This window comes from Nannospalax galili, unplaced genomic scaffold (genome assembly GCF_000622305.1).
Source record: "Nannospalax galili isolate Female #2095 unplaced genomic scaffold, S.galili_v1.0 scaffold291, whole genome shotgun sequence".
NCBI lineage: Eukaryota > Metazoa > Chordata > Mammalia > Rodentia > Spalacidae > Nannospalax > Nannospalax galili.
The window spans coordinates 3,492,162-3,505,836 of NW_008330588.1; the positions used below are offsets into that span (position 1 = coordinate 3,492,162).

A 13,675-nucleotide genomic window follows, 5' to 3' on the forward strand; every position below is an offset into this window, starting at 1 on the left:
AGGCCAGGTTGGCCTTGAACTCACAGAGATCCGCCTGCCTCTGCCTCCCAGTGCTGGGATTAAAGGCAAGCACCACCATGCCTGGTTTTGTTTTTTTTGTTTTTTAGAAAAACAAAACATGGCTGGGTGTGGTGGTGCACGCCTGTAGTCCCAGGACTTGGAGGCAGAGGCAGGCGGATCTCTGTGAGTTCAAGGCCTACCTGGTCTACGCAGTGAGTTCCAGGCCAGCTGGGGCTACAGGAAGACCCTGTCTCAAAAAGACCAAAAAAAAAAAAACCCCAAAAAATAAAAAACAAACTTGGTTTCTGGACTAGAGAAATGGCTCAGCAGTTCAAGAGCACTGGGTACTCTTGCAGAGGACTTGGGTTCGATTCCCAAGCACTCACAGAGCAGCTAACAACCATCTGTAACTCCAGTTTCAGGGGACCTGACACCCTTTTCTGACCTCTGCAGGCATTGCATGACTTGGGTGCACATACATACATGCAGGCGATACACTCTTACACATAAAAAAATAATAAATATTTTTTAAAAAAACATGGTTTCTGGGATCAAACTCAGGTCCTTAAGCTTGCACAGCATGCACTTTACTGATTGAGCTAGCTCCCAGTCCTAAACCTTTATTATTTATAGATTACTCCCCAGGTATTTTGTTACAGCAGTAGACATCATACTCAGACACCCAGGATGGGTAAGTGACTTAGCAGGTGGAGAACAGGCTTCCTTTGTGGGAGCAATAAACAACTGTCGGGGGAAGCCCCTGTTCAGATCTTCTCTGCTATGTGGTTGGTGAAGCCCAACTTACCAACTGGAGCTCCTGGCTTCCCAGCACTGACCATCTTTGCTCAGGCTGGGCTATTCTTTGCTTCTCAAAAGCTTGTATTCCTTCCCTCTCCAGGGTTCTGCTGGAGCTCTATCTCTCTCTAGCCTCCTTCTTTCTCTACTTTTATACCCATGTTTGTGGCCTAGAGTCAGCCTTCAAATGTCTGTAGAGTCCCAGTATGTTCCCCGAGTGCATCTGTGGGTGGGGTGGGGTCTGTGATAAGGGCCTGGGCCTGCCAGATCTCCCTCTATATTATTACAGTAACCTCCCAACTTTTCAGTGTTGCTTACTATAGTTGCTTCTCCCCTTTAACAAGATTGCATCTGGACAAACTCATCACAGACGGTAGCTATCATTAGCCATAGACATGTTTTCGTTTTATCTATCCAACCTCCAATGCACCACAGTTTAACAACACATCACACTGTAAAGTGTTGGTTGTCTTCCCCTGTGTTTATGGGGCTGACCAGGAGATGTGGCTCACTGTCTCCTCTGCCTAGCATCACAAGTTTGTAGTGTATATCACTAGCCAAAATTATAAGTATGGGTGGGTATGGTGGCATAAACCTGTTATCCCAGCACCTGGGAGGAGGTAGGAAGTAGGAGGATAGCCCAGAGTTTAAAGGCCGATCTTGGTTATGTAGTGAGTTCTAGGCCAGCCAGAACTACATAGGAAGATCACCATCTCAAAACAAAACAAAAATTTCTACCAAACCCATGTATGGCTTCTACTGAATGCTGATCATGTTCCCATCATCTTAAAACGAACTGCGAGTTGGGTCCCCGTTAAATCGGGATTGTAACCCGATACTTTAAAAAAGACCTTGCCCTGGTAGATCTAGAAAAGCTGTCCAACTCTCCACCAACCTCTTTATCCTTTAAAGAGTTCTGGCCCTCTTTGCCCTGTTTCTCCTTGATCAACCCCTCTGCTTGTACAGAAGGACGATGCCCATCTTGGCGGTCCAGTATGGCCAGTTAGTGGAAAACACAGCTGTTTATTCATCCACTCAGCAAGGATGCAGTAATTGCCTCTGCAGACTTCACAGCACCTGGCTTCCAGCATGTTCCTCAGCAAATCACTTAAACTCCCCAATCCTCATTTTCCCACCTGTGAAATGGGGATTAGAGCAATTCTCAGCCCACTCGGAGAAGGCACATACATGTATGTGGAAGCACTTTGCAGACTGTGGAGCTCTGGGAAATGCCATTAGCATCCCATCTTCCTTTGTTCAGGGTACGCTAGTCTCATGTTTCTGAGTTGTGGGGGCTGGCTCCCGACAGTCCCTAGGGAGTATCAGGTTTTTGATAAAATATATGTGGATTAGTTCGTAAAATGTATTTATAATACCCTACCTACCTCCTTCAATGGAGGCTTTACATAGATTCCAACAAAACCGTATGCAATGAAATAATAACATAATGACACCGACAATGACAAATAATTTGGACGGAGCTCCTACTGCATGCTTGACACCGTGCTAAGAGCTTTATGATCACTGCCTCATATAATCTTCACAGTAAGTCCTCAAGGAAGGTACTATTGTTACCCCCACTGTATAGATGAGGAATCCGAGGCTTCCCCAGGGCCCTGCAACTGGAGAGAGGTTTGCCCAGAGAGCAGGGAGGTCACTGACATGGTGAGCCAACTGGTAGCTTTGGACCATCAGAGATCACACACAAAGGCATCTGGAAATCTTAATCAAACTGCAGGCATACAGTAATACACATGTATTACTACTGGGTACCACACCTATGATATTCTGGCTTCTATTTAAATTAGACCTCATAACAACCTTGAGAAGAAGGTATTCGTCACAGTTTCTCTTCACATACTGCGATAAAATACCCTGACAAAAGCAACTTAAGGACACTTAAGACAGGGTTTATTTTAGGTCACAGTTCAAGATCCAGTGTATCATGGTGGGGAAGTCAAGGCAGAAGGAACTTGAAGCCCCTGGCCACATCCATCCCCAGTCAGGAAAGAGAGAGGGAAGAATGTATACTTGCTGCTGCTTGGCTCCACTTTCCCTACTTAAATATAGTCCAGGATCCGGCCATGGAATAGTGCCACCCACAGTGTGCAGGTCTCCCTGTCTCGAGGAACACAATCAAGATAATCCCCCACAGGTATGCCCAAAGGCTTGTGTAAGTTAACTCTCAACATCTCACACTGTTCATTTTTCATTTTACACTGGAAGAAATCAGCAATCATGGACACCCAGTGCCTCTGCCCAGGCCACACAGCTAGGGGCTGAGAGGCTGCCTTGGGACCCAGGCCCTACTGTCCATGTGACCCTATACATGGTCAGCTGTGGGGCTCTCAAGCTTTCTGTCAAGACAAACAGGAAAAGACTTGCTGTAACAAAGCTGATGGTTGTTGATGGGCCTATTAGCTGGAAAGTTCTTGTTAAGACCTTCAAGGCCTCTTCCACCTGAACCCATCTGTCTCACAGGAATACCTCACTGGCTGCGGATGCCCAGGACTGGGATCTTAACGCCAGCACCCGCAGGCCCTCCTTGTAAACTTCAAGGGAACAAAGACTTACAGAACCTCTCTTGGCCTTCCCCGCCCCCTACCCATTTTCCCCCCCCAAAGAAAAATGAAAGAATCTGATAATTACTTCTATCTACCACCCAACTGTACTAATTACCAACCTATTTCTTCACAGTGTGACAGACACCAGCTCTGGAAAACACATAGAGATAAATTAGCACTAATTGGTTTTCCTCTGGCTGTTTGAATTAGTATTTAAAGCTCCAATTACAAAGCAGAATAATTGCTATTAATGTCCTATCGCAGTACAAAAGGCAGTTCTCTCGAGAACCAGCCCAGGTGTATGATTACTCTGATTACAGCATATTTAACCTGGCTCATTAAGAGAGAGAGGAGCAGACCATTTCAATATGGCCGATAGGCCACTTCCTGCAGGGCTATGGCTAGAAGGGAGGAAAGGCAGGTAGAAGAGGCAGGAGGGGAGGAGTAGAGGGTGCTGGGGTGCTGGAAGCTTGAGCCTATCTGCTTCTGCCAGTCAGTAAAGACCTTCTAAAGCAAAGACTCCTGAAAAAGAAGGGCATGGGAGGATGAAGTAGGGTAGGCTCCATGTGAGTGTCAGACTGGGTCTTTCCACCACACCACCTCCATGGTGGAGTCTCAGTCGAGGACTTTAGAATATGAACTTGAGCCTCACCTCCCTCACCTGCTGTGTGTGCCCTTCCCGCATTCTTTCTATCCTAGTCCTCCAGTTCTTCTACCAGGGACCTTTTCCTCTCTGACCAGAGTCTGATTTTGGGAGGGATGGGGGAAAGATGCTCCCTGAGGGTGGCCTGATGACTCCACAGAGGTAGGTTCGGTGGAGTCCTGGCTTTCCAGCTCTAGACTAGAGGACAAGCTCTCCGTACCTCAGTTTTTTCATCTGTAAAATGGGAACACAGCCTCCTCTCCCCCCATGAGGATGGGGTTGAACGTGAAACAGCCTGCTGCCTTCATAAATGTGGGTTTCTGCACTGGCTGCATGTGGAACAGCCACAGCTGGAGCTGGGCCCACCTCTTCTCTCTTTAGCCTCTTCTCTCTTTCTTTAACTTTTCTTCCTGCTTTTTGTCTCCTTCTCTGCTTCCACTTCCTCCTTTCCACTGGGCTGCCTCCCAGATATCCCCATCTGGGTATCTGGGATCTCCCCATTCACAATGGGATGCTAAGCTCTCAATGAGTTCCTTTCCTGAAGCAGCTGCATTTAAGAAGGGAGGGTTATGTTTAACCCAAAGAAATGAGTCACTAATGGTGAACTTTCAGGCAAACTGAGATGATATTTTGTGGGGGAGCAGGAGGATGTCACAGCGCTCTTCAGAGCCCCCCCAGGCAGCTGTCTACTCGCTGACACACACCGTTTGGTGCAGGCCTGTGCCAGGCTCAGTCTGAGCCAGAGGGAAGAAAGAGGCCCACGGGGACAAGACAGCAAGACAGGAGTGGGGCACCGAGGCTACTGCAAACCCAGCTGAAGTTGCTGACCCGAATGTTGAGGTCGCATAAGCTTTGGTAGTTAGTGGTGGGGTTCCCATTATAGAGCTGCTGGCAGGGAGCATCCATGGTCCATCTGTCCCTGTGTTCAGTTGTTTCTGGGCTGGGTGTCCTCTGAGACTGTCCTAAGGAGGTCAACTTGTCCCAGGCCTGACATCTTCATCTTTTGATACCCTGTTTTGTCCCTCAGCCCCAATAATTTCCTTGTTGCCCGATGGGAAACATCATGCTGATTTTCCTCTGTAGGAATCCCAGGGATCCCTTGTCCTTCTGAGCCCACCCACCTCTTCCCTGCTTTCTTCCAGGAGTGCTGCCACCCCCATTGGTCCTGTTTGTCTCTGTGTGCCAACCTCCTTCCTGCATTCGGGGAGAGATACCACAGGCCAAGGGGCAGAGCAGCATGCCTGGGGTGGATACCCAGTTTCAACCCAGCTTTATATTAAGCTAGCTTTGTGTGCAATATGTTTTCTTTCACTTCCTCGGGCTCAGTTACCACGAGAAATGGGCTCCAAGGGCTCTTTGAGGGAAAATTTTCTAGCTTTTGGGGCTCTCCACTCGTCTCATACCTACTCACCTGGTCTCTTATACCAAATAGCTTGCTTATCTAGGAATCATCTCTCAGGGACTCTGGGGCCTTGAGAGCTTTGGTGAAGGGGGTCCTGAGATGGGCAGTGAGAATGCCATCAGAGTCTATCTGTCGGCGGGGGGGAGCCCTTGGGTGGTCTCTGCTGGGTGGGCCCAGTGTAGCAGCCCAAGCAAGGAGTGGCACTGCCAACCAATCCCTCCTTTACAACCATGCTGGGAGGGACCGTGGGTGGTGTTCACGTATGGGGGGGGGATTTCTTTTTAAGAGACAAGGTGGGTGGAATGGGGGAAGCCAGCTGGCTGTGGGCTCTATTTCTACTGACAAGGCTTTACCCTGTAGGTGTGAGGAATTCCAATTAAATATGCAGCCTATTTGTCTGTGTGTGGGAGAGGGTTTGCTGGAGGGAGGGGGACGGAGGCAGTGTCTCTGCGGCATACCAGCAAACCAGAAATTAGCTCCGTTCATCACAGGCACACGGGGCTTCCCTCAGCCCTCCTGTGCACTCGCAGGAGTCTCGAGAAGGAGACAGACAGAGGAAGCAAGAGAGAGGTTGGGGAGGCGGGTTCCCGGCTGGAAGGGCTTCCGGAATCTCTGAGTGGGCAGGAAGGATTGCCCGACTCCTTGGCTCTTGTGGGGGTTTCCCGTGCTGGAGATGTGCTGCCAATGAGCTCCTCTGGGGCATCTGTCATCACTGGGGATGGACAGGGTGGTCTAGGCTTATTCCCTACGACTCAAGGGTCTCTGATGCACATGTGGAAGGGTCTGTGGCCAGGGCTGTCCAAGGAAACTATCTCTTCCTACTTCTCTACCCCAAAGGAGCACATAGGGAGCCTCATTTATAAGGGCAGAGAACATTCCTGAAATGCTGGGTTTGTGACTCAACGTGTTGGATGGAAGGATCATGCCGAGGCACTTTGGGGTTATGCGAGCCTCCAGAAACAGTTTTGAATCTTTTGCCCTCATAGATGGAATTTGAACAAAGCACCGATACTCTCTTGATTTCATTGATGCAAGGAGGTTCCTTCTTTTGACAGTAACTATCATGTAGCTTTTGGGAGGTGTCCACAGGTGTCCACAGGTGAGACCATTTGATTGTCAGTGAGGATGGCTGCAGGAGTTGGTGGCCCACCTGGCTATAGTCTTCCTACTCTTAGTCTTCAAACTACTGGTCTTTCATCCAGACTGCCATGAAACCTCCACCCACCCATTTCTCTATTTTGCTTATCTTTTCTGGAGGCTGTTTCTCTCCCCATCTGCTTCCTTCCTATCTCCAATCCCCTGCTTGTTTCCCAACTGATGAAAACGTAATCACTTGACTACCTAAGAAGCAAAGTAGCTGGGTTGACATGGAAGGGGAGAAGGAGAACATCAGTGGATTATTTTTCTGCTCAAGGCATCCAAGATGTTGGTTGAGTCATCCCATGCTAGCCAGCGCCTCCTCTTCTGAGCAGCCCCAGTGAGAGGCCTGCTGAGCAGGGAGGGGGTTGTCAGGTGGTCTCATGCCTGCCTGAAGGTTGGCATGGGGGCACAGCTGGAACAGCTGGTGATGGGTACAGGGAGGGCAGGCCTGCTGGAGAAATGGGTTGGACTCTGGGCAGAACAGGAGATAGCACAATTGGGGTCTGGTCTGGAGGGAGAGGGCTACAGAGGAGACAGTTGTATAGGTAAGTGGCCTGGGTCAGAGCCAACCAGTGGGCAGCTGGGAAGGAAGTCCGCCACTGGTTGCCCAAGGAGGAGTACAGGTGAGAACCTCTGCCTCACCCTCCTGGATTGCCCACCTTCTATCTCATCTCTGTTATAATCCTTCTTTATTCCTCATTCTCCCCGTTCCTTTATGTTGTAGCATCTCCCACATTTATAGGAGGGCAAAAAGGCATGATGACCCCAGGGGACCCTCCTGGAGCAGAGAAGGCAAGGCTGCAGTCGACGGCCCTATCTCTGGAGATGCCTTGACAGAGTTCTCTGTTCAATGCCAAAAGGATGAGGACCTGGGTCATACAGGGTAGGAGTGCCTGCACCAGCCACTGCATCCCTTTGTCCCTTGCTCCTCCTGTCTTGATAGAAAAATGGAATAGAGACAGTGGCTTAGAGGAAGTGGCTAGAGGCTAGAGTGGAGACAGAGAAGCAAAGGGGGGTGGGGGTAGAGGCAGAGGAAAAAGAGAAATTGAAGAGAGATAGGCATGCCCACCCTGAGAATATTACATTGGCAACATCAGGTCACTGTAAGTAATTTTTAAGGAAAGAGGCAACCCCTTCTCAGATGTTTGTGGAAAATGTTTGGGCCTGCTGTGGCTGGCCCATCCAGTTGCTGGAGAGATAACACTGGGCTGTTCTGACAGAACAAGATTCCTTAGAACTTGGCTAGAATCTTCTTCAGTGGATGTGAGGGACTCTATTTGGACCGTGACATGGAGACACAATACTGCATTACCTCCTACTGTCCTTTTCTGAGCACCTGTGACACTAGATGACCAAGATCTGATGACGTCCCATGGATGACACCAACATTCCTACTAGGAACTCACTGACTAGAGAAAAGCACCTCTTAGGGGGAGACACAGCTCTTTGTTTCTTTGTGCTGCCCAGGACATGAGCTACATAGTGCTTCCCTTGTTTTAAAGAAGGAAAGATTTATTTTGGCCCATAGTTCAGAGGGGACAGTCCATCATGTCAAGAAAAGTGTCTAGGGTGACAAATGACTTTTTCACATCTTGGTGAATCAGGAAGCAGAAAACTCTGGCCAGAAGTGGATCTGTGCTATAACTCTTAAAAAAATCTGCAGCCAGGGACCATCTCTGCCAGCCGTATATCCCACCCCCAAGGTTCTACAGTCTCCCTCAAACAACTCCTCAAACAGGAGTCCTCAAATAGGAGCATCCTGCCCCTGATCCTCTGCACAGAAGTTTGGGCTTCAGGACTAGAACAGACAAACTATGGCTGAAGCGGAAGTGTTTTCCTGAGCCCAGCCTCAAGAGTGAAGGCGGGGAGAGAGAGAGAGAGAGAGAGAGAGAGAGAGAGAGAGAGAGAGCGAGAGAGAGAGAGAGAGAGAGAGAGAGCGAGAGAGAGAGAGAGAGAGAGAGAGAGCGAGAGAGAGAGAGAGAGAGAGAGAGAGCGAGAGAGAGAGAGAGAGAGAGAGAGAGCGAGAGAGAGAGAGAGAGAGAGAGAGAGCGAGAGAGAGAGAGAGAGAGAGAGAGAGCGAGAGAGAGAGAGAGAGAGAGAGAGAGCGAGAGAGAGAGAGAGAGAGAGAGAGAGCGAGAGAGAGAGAGAGAGAGAGAGAGAGCGAGAGAGAGAGAGAGAGAGAGAGAGAGCGAGAGAGAGAGAGAGAGAGAGAGAGAGAGAGAGAGAGAGAGATCCTGCTCCCAAGGGGAGCCCTCTGGAGGGAGGCTTCTAGTGAGGAAGGTTGGAGAACAGGTGTGAGTCAGGCTGCTGAACTCTATTAGGAAAGACAGTTGTGGTCGTGCAAGTCTAGGTGTCTAGAAGGAGAAAACCGTAAGCCACAGATGGAATGTGTGCTGGATTGAGGAGGATCAGATGGTAGGCGGGGTCCTTCCAGGCCATGAAGAATCCTTGAGACTGAGCCCAGGCAGGGTGAGCAAAGAGGAGGCTAGCAGTACAACCCTAGCCCCTTCAGGGAGGGTCAGGCCGTGAAGAGATGAGCAGGTAGCAGGTGGGGCTGTACTTGACAGGGTCTCCCTGTAACAGCCATAAGACAGGTTGGAATCTCAACGTCTGGCTCCCGCCCTCCTCAGCAGTGTCATTCCCAGGCTTTTTTTCTTCTTTTTTTTCTCCCTTCTGCTGCGGTATGCCTATCACCCCAGAGCCGGGGGTGGCTGGGGCACAGGGAAATATGAATGGCAGAGTTGCTCCAAGCCCCCAGCCTCCCTCTTTGAGCGGGAGGAGAGAACCCGACCATGAGGTATTTTCCTGGCGCTAGGGATAACCTTGTAGGAGGCAGAGAGAATCCAATTAGACATGCAAGGCTGGGGAGATGCGTGGTGAGTGGGGAAAGCTTGCTTCTCACTTTCTGGCTTCCCTGGCCCTCAGTGGGATGTTACAGCCTGGCTCCCTCATGCCAGGCCCTCACGTCCCACATTCCTCTCCCAGGGCTATCACTGTGCTTTGATCACCACCCCTTCTAACTTGGTGTGGGACAGTCACCAACAGATTGGTACCCACTGACTCAGCAGCTTCCCCAAGGCAGTGGCTACTACTGTTTCTTCTCCCTAGTTGCCTCTGGAACTGGGGTAGGGTACTGCCTCCTGGTTTCCTGGGAGCTGGGTACCCATCCATGCCTCCCCCACTTCTTCTGGGCTTATCTGAGCTCTGTAGCAAGTGTCTGTCTCTCCCAGCTCTGCTTGGGCTTGGCACAGATAGTGACAAGTGACCTCACTTCTTCCGGAACCATCATCCCAAATTGTCTCCAGCAGTTAAATCAATGAGTTACCACTTGGGATTGGATCTTACTGCCGCTAAGGTGTCCCACTGTGATGGACACCTGAGCATGTATATAGGAGGTGTGGCTCATGGTCACCTTGGACAGGTTCTGACCTCCTCAAGCCCTCAGCAGCTGCTCCCCTCCCCCTTAAGGATCCCAGGAAGGGGAGAGTTTATTGATGGAGCTGGTCCTGGGCCACCCTTTTTACTGAGATGGACATCCCTGAATGGAAATCTTCCCAGTTGGCCTTTGGGAAGAAAGAAAGTTCTAGAAATCTTGTTTGGTTGAGTGCTGGGCACCTAGGCCACTTCCAAGCCCTTGCTGCCCTACGTGCCCTTCTCTCCCCACTCTGCTGGGACCATCTGAAGGGGATATGTTTAGGGAAGGCAAAATCCTCAGCCAAACTTAGCACCCCTCCAGAGTCAGAGCCTGCCCCCTGTCATTTCATTGTAGGCTGTCCTCTGAGGTGTGAGGAACTCCAATTAAGCATTCAGCTCCTCTGCCTGTGTGGGGGGGGCCTGGGCTGTGGGGGAGGCTGCCTTGTGCTGCTACGCTGGTGCAGTGACTAATCCTCACAACACCAATTATGGGCCTCTGGGAGGAGGTGTGGGAAGGTGGGTGGGGGAGACGGGGGAAGCTGGGGGCAGGGGTTTCCTAACTCAGTCAGCTGCCTCTGGGCAAACTGTGCCAGGTAGTGGTGGCCAAAGAAGAGTCTGAGAACCCAAGAAAGCAGAGTCAAGGGGACTCAGAATCCTCACAAGACCACACCCTAGAGGGGTCCTGCTTTCTGAGGATGCTTATACCAGACACTCATTCTCCCCACAACCTCAAGGGTAGCTGGTGGTGGCCTCAGTTTACCTAAAGAGGATCCGAGGTGCAGAGAAAAAGTGACATGTCAAAGGTTACCTAGCTAAGAGGTGATCAGGTGGGATGAAGACCTGGCTACCACTCTAACAGCAGTGGGTTTCATGGTCTCACAAAGATCACCAGTAAGAGCTCTGAGGGTCTCAGCAGAGGAACCGAGTCAAAGGTCACATATGCCTCCTGCCCCTATTCTTTTGAGAGGCCAGATGCTCAGAGAGATAGGTGGGGTGTGTCTGCAGTGGGTCTGCCCACTGACTGAGTTCTTGGGAATCTGGGCAGTGATTCCAATAGACACATTCATCCATTTGACTTTAACATCTATTGATGAATTATGCTGCATCCTCAGCTCTGGGCTTCACATCAGGAAGTCAGGAAAGCTAAATCTCTAAGAAAAGATATTCAGCCCAAACTTCAATAGCAAATGTGAGAGATACTGAGAATCCCAGAGGAAAACCAAGTTGGCTTGCCAGGACTGGGAGAGGCTGAATTTGAGCCCTCATCTGGAGCAGAGTGGAAGGAGATCTGGCCTTGAGAAGACAGAGTGGGAGGGAGGGCAGCTGGGCCAAGGGCTCTGTGATTCCATCTCCACCCTTCTCCCTTGGCTTCTGCTGGTAGCTTGGGCCAATTAGGAGCAACACAAGTCTGTCCCTTCATCCCAGGGCACCCTGTTAAAAGTCCAAGAGAAATGCAGGGAACATAGCTTATAAAAGCATCAGAGGGTTTCCCACTGACTTGGACCTCTGGGAAAATGGGAAGTGGTAGGTCTCTGAGCTTAAATGGTATTTGCCTTCTTATGCTTGACTTCTGACTATGTGCATAGGGAAGGCAGTTGGCTGTTTTTCTTTTCCAAGGAGTACAGAGCTTAAACTACCCTACAAGGGATTCATATGAGATGTGCCCTTAAGAGAGAGGAATGCTGGGTATTGTGTCAAGGATAGACTCGGGGCGGGGGGGGGCTGTTTGGGGGGTTCTTGCCTTCTTCATCTCGGGGAGGTGGAACATGGGTTCCTTCTTCATGGTTGGGCTTACTCCCTAGAAGCCCTTGTTTCCCAGGTCTTTCCCACAGCTTTGTGAGGGCCAGGGTAACTCATGCCTTGAAATCCATTTGTCCCGAGGAGCCTGCCTTTGTAAGGGTGGCAGAATATGTAGCAGGAGGAATGGGGAAACTGAGGCATTTGTGATCCTTCCTGCTCTCAAGGTGAGGTTTTGTGGGCTATGATGTCTCATCATAGCCTTTTGAGGTTCCACAGATTTCCTGGGTTACTCTTGAGAGAATCCTTTTGAGAAGTGAGGCAAATCCTGGGACATGTCTATTGGATGAACCAGGTGACTGGGTTTGGGAGCTTCATCAACTGGAGAAACATGGCTGGGGGACACTGAAGTGTTGGGTACATTCCTCAAATTTTGAGTGAGAATCACATTCCTGTGCTTTTTCCCTTTGGTAAAATGATCAGAAGGACCCCAGGGCTCCTTCTAGGTACGTAGCAAGGGAACTAACACAGAGCAAGCACCTCTTATGTATCACCCTGTCTTAGTGAGTTACCCTAACACCCCTATGGAGTAGACACCTACCTCCATCTCCAGCTAAAGGAAACAACCAGCTCAAAGTTCAAGAACTTCCCAAGGTCTCACAGCTAGTAAACAGCAGTGTTGGAGTTCAAGTCTAGACTTCTGTTTTCTGAATGGACAACCTTTGATCCTGAGATGCTAAATAACCCCTTGTCTCTTGTTGGGCTAACCTTGGGTTCCATGTTCAGAGATCCCAGAACCATCACAGAGGGACTCCTTTTGGGGACAGGGCATGACACCCCCTTTTCCATTCCTTACCCTGCCCACCATGTCGAGTTGTCCTTGGCAATGAGAGAGGTCAGGTGGGTGGCCTTCCTGCCAGTCCTGTGGAGGAGTTGGGAGTTCCGGGAGACTCAGAGGGGGCCCAGGCTGGTGGAAACTCCCAGGCACGGGGCTGAGTGTGGGGAGGAGGGACACGGGGGTGGGTCCCAGGCTTTTCCCCACACTTCCTCAGGGATCGCTTTACATAACCAGGCCTGCTTAGTCACTGCTTTTTACTTTTTTTTTTTTGGAAACAATTTTCTCAGCATCACAGCTCCCTGTCTCCATCCCTTACTAGTCACCGGTGCTAGGGAAGTCCCTTTTCTCCCGTTCCCTAGGCAACCCAGCACATTTGCCTTTCAAATGCTCCAAGGCCTGGGCGGGGGTAGGAGTTCCCTCCCCCTGTACCCAGGCCTCCCACACAGCCACTCCCGCCTCAGTTGGCGATGTCAGGTGGTCCAGCCTACCAGAGACATCTGGGGAGACCAAACTCTGTGCCTGGCCTCAGCCTCTATTCTGGACTCTCTTGGCTTAGGCTCATAGCCCCCCAACCCATATCTGGAGATGCCCATATGGGCCTTTGGACATGGCTGGCTCTGGTCCTTCTTTTCTGGGGGAGAGAAAGCAGGCCAGGAATCTTTGTTAAGTGACAGAACTGGGCCTATCTTGACAAGGCCCAGTAAACTTGAGGGCTGGAGAGGACATGGTGCCACCACAGCTCAGGCACAAGGCCTGGGGGACTCGGTCCCCCTCCTTACTCTGAGTGTGTATCTGGGTAGAGGATGTAGAGTGTGCTCTTCCCCACTCTTTGCCTTCCTGTTACTGCCTCTGGCAGGCTGGGTTACATAGCAGTGCCCAATGGCTTGGGAAAAATTAGACTTGGGGTACTAGAGGTGAGAGGTCTCTAATGATGCAAGAAATCCTGGACAGAGGATTCAGAAGACCCGACTTGGTGTGCCTCCCTATGAAACGCTATAATGTTGACTTTTTTTTTTGGTCTTTTTGAGACAGGGTCTCCCTGTAGCCCCAGCTCTCCTGGAACTCACTATGTAGACCAGGCTGGCCTTGAACTCACAGAGATCTGCCTGCCTCTGCCTCCCGAGTGCTGGGATTAAAGGTGT

At 50.4% G+C, this 13,675-nt stretch overlaps 1 protein-coding gene across 1 annotated transcript in view; it reads right to left on the reverse strand.

The window, feature by feature from the left end:
- The window catches only part of Pebp4 (phosphatidylethanolamine binding protein 4), a gene marked incomplete at its 5' end in the record, with an annotated part of 217,823 nt that overhangs the window by 54,453 nt on the left and 149,695 nt on the right, over positions 1-13,675 (reverse strand). The gene's annotated exons all lie outside the window — the stretch shown is intronic.